We start from the raw sequence: 3303 nt of genomic DNA on the forward strand, positions 1-3303 counted from the left end.
TCAGTTGAGATTCTCTCTTCCAAGGTATGTCTCTGTGTCAAATTAAAAAGGAAAACTCACCATCAAAGAGGATTTATCATGTTTTGTTTTGCATTTCTGGTTTTTAATTTGGTTTGTTTTTTGTATTTGATACAGTGTCTCTCTATATAGCCCTGGCTGTCTTGGAACTTGCTATATGCACCAGACTGGCCTCACACTTGTTGGGGGGCAATTACTGGGATGTGTAATGAATAAATAAATTAATGAAAAGAAAAAGGCCTGAACACAGAAAATTATGTTATAAATGAAACCAAAGATAGAAATAAAGACCTCTTCCTAAGACAGGAATAACATTTAGAGATTTATTAAGAAATGTGATTAAAACATACTTTATTACAGTCTCGAAGAACATATACAAAACATGTTCATAAAGGGAACACTCATCCATTGGTCATGGGAGTACAAACATGTACAATCAATATTGAAATCAGAATTACAATTACTCAGAAAGCTGGGAATCAATCTACCTATAATACAACTATATAACGTTTGGGCATATACCTAAAGGTTGCCTCATCCTACCACAAGGACACTTGCTCAGCCATATTCACTGCTGCTCTATTTATAATAGCCAGAAACTGGAAACAACTTAGATAAACCTCAGCTGAAGTATGGAGAAAAATTATGTGGTACATTTTCACAATATGAGTATTATTCAGCTGTTCTGAAAAAGAAAATGACATCATTAAGGGCAAATGAATGGAAACAGAAAAAGTCATCCTAATTGACGTAATCCAGATCTAGACAGATAAATACTTACTTATATGCAGATATTAGCCATTAAATAAATGTTACCCAGCTACAATCTGTAGATCTTAAATGCCTAGGTACAATGGAGCGGTCTGGGGATCTTTTGAGAACATGGATGTTCCAGGGATAGGGAAATAAAATGTATTTCATGCGTTAATTGGAGGTAGAAGGATGGGAACAGGAGGATCAGTTGGGAAGATGGAGGGGAGTTTGGGGTTAGGAAGACCATACAGGGAGAGACACAACTGAAGAGCATTTGAATGTGAAATGGAAATCTAGAACAGTAGAAACTTCCTAAAACATATGGAGGGGAATTTAATGAAGTTATCAAATAATGAGAGAAGACAGAACCCTGCTAAGGTTTGGTCTGCTGCTATGTATTGTAACTTCTATACCCAAAAGTCTAGGCCTATGAGTGAGTTCTCATATTTACAAACTTCTGTTGTGGAAACCGTTTTCCTTGATTTAAAGGTACTAGAAAAAAATAGGCTGGGGTTCCTTCCGGTCTCTCTGGGCTGGTGTCCTGAGTGGACCTTAAGCACAAGCTCTGCAGCCAGTCCCACAACACACAGAGGAAGCTCCACTCCCAGGCGCTCTGACACTCTCAAGATCAGCGTTGAGGAGGACCCAACATCTGTCCCAACACCAGGAGTAACTGAGGCCAGCAGGACCAGGCACACAGGAGCTCTGCCAGCAGAGTGGCTCGGGTTCCTTCTGGTCTCTCTGGGATGGTATCCTGAGCAGACCTTGGGCCCAAGCTTCACAGCCAGTCCCACAACACCCAGAGGAAGGTGCTCTAACAAGCCCAGGGTCACAGGATCCCAGAAGCACAGGATCACAGAGACAGCTTGACTCTGAGAAGTTCTGACACAACCAGAATCACAGGAAGAACAGACTCCAGTCAGATTTAGCAAGGGCAGGTAGCACTAGAGATAACCAGATGGTGGGGGGGAAGCATAAGAAAATAAACAACACAAACCAAGGTCACTTGTCATCATCAGAACCCAATTCTCCTACTATAGCAAGTCCTGGACACACCATTACACTGGAAAAGCAAGATTCAGATATAAAATCATTTCTCATGGTGATGATACAGGATTTTAAGGAGGACATAAATAGCACCCTCAAAGAAATACAAGAGAACACAGGTAAACAGCTAGAAGCCCTTGAGGAGAAAACACAAAAATCCCTTAAAGAACTACAGGAAAACACAATCAAACAGGTGAAGGAAATGAACAAAACTATCCAGAGTCTAAAAATAGAAATAGAAATAATAAAGAAATCAGAAAGAGAGACAGCTCTGGAGATACAAAACCTAGGAAAGAAATCAGAAGTCATAGATGTAAGCATCACCAACAGAATACAAGAGACATAAGAGAGAATCTCAGGAGCAGAAGACACCATAGAAAACATTGACACAACAGTCAAAGAAAATGCAAAAAGCAAAAAGCTCCTAACCCAAAACATCCAGGAAATCCAGGACACAATGAAAAGACCAAACATAAGGATAATAAGTATGGAAGAGAGTGAAGGCTCCCAATGTAATGGGCCAGTAAATATCTTCAACAAAATTATAGAAGAGAACTTCCCTAATCTAAGGAAAGAGATGCCCATGAACATACAAGAAACCTACAGATATCCATATAGACTGGGCCAGAAAAGAAATTCCTCCCATCACATAATAGTCAAAACACCAAATACACTAAATGAAGAAAGAATTTTAAAAGCAGTAAGGGAAAAACGGCAAGTAACATATAATGGCAAGCCTATTAGAATTACACCAGACTTCTCACCAGAGACTATGAAAGCTAGAAGATCCTGGGCAGATGTCATACAATCCCTACAAGAACACAAACACCAGCCCAGGCTACTATACCCAGCAAAACTCTCAATTACCATAGATGGAGAAAACAAAATATTCCATGACAAAACCAAATTTACACAATACCTTTCCACAAATCCAGCCCTACAAAGGATAATAGATGGAAAACATCAACATAAGGAGCAAAACTACACCCTAGAAGAAACAAGAAAGTAATCTTTCAACAAATTCACACAAATCTAATTCCACCTCTTACAACAAAAACAATAGGAGGTGACAATTACCTTTTCTTAATATCTTAATATGAAAATTAATATTACCAACATATCCTAATCGATTGAAATCCAAAAATATGAGGAATTAGAAATTTGTTGATTGTCATCCAATGGTCTCTCTAATTTGGTAATTAGAGAAATAGGTCCAATATTGTGCAATCTATATATACTTTCAGCTTGTTTGTGACAGTGTCTTGCTGTGTACACCATAAGGGTCTTGAAATCTTGCTTCTCCTATCTCAGCCTCTCTATTACTAGTGATTATTTCATGTTTTTACACTATACTATGATTTTCAGAACAGCTTATATATTTCAAAATATTTATATACCCAAGGGAGACATAGATAAGTAACTTGGGAGGTGGCTTGTAGGAAAGAGAACAACAAAGAGTGAGACTGAATGCTTTGCTTGACATTT

The sequence above is a fragment of the Mastomys coucha genome, unplaced genomic scaffold, assembly GCF_008632895.1.
Source record: "Mastomys coucha isolate ucsf_1 unplaced genomic scaffold, UCSF_Mcou_1 pScaffold4, whole genome shotgun sequence".
NCBI classification, from domain to species: Eukaryota; Metazoa; Chordata; class Mammalia; order Rodentia; family Muridae; genus Mastomys; species Mastomys coucha.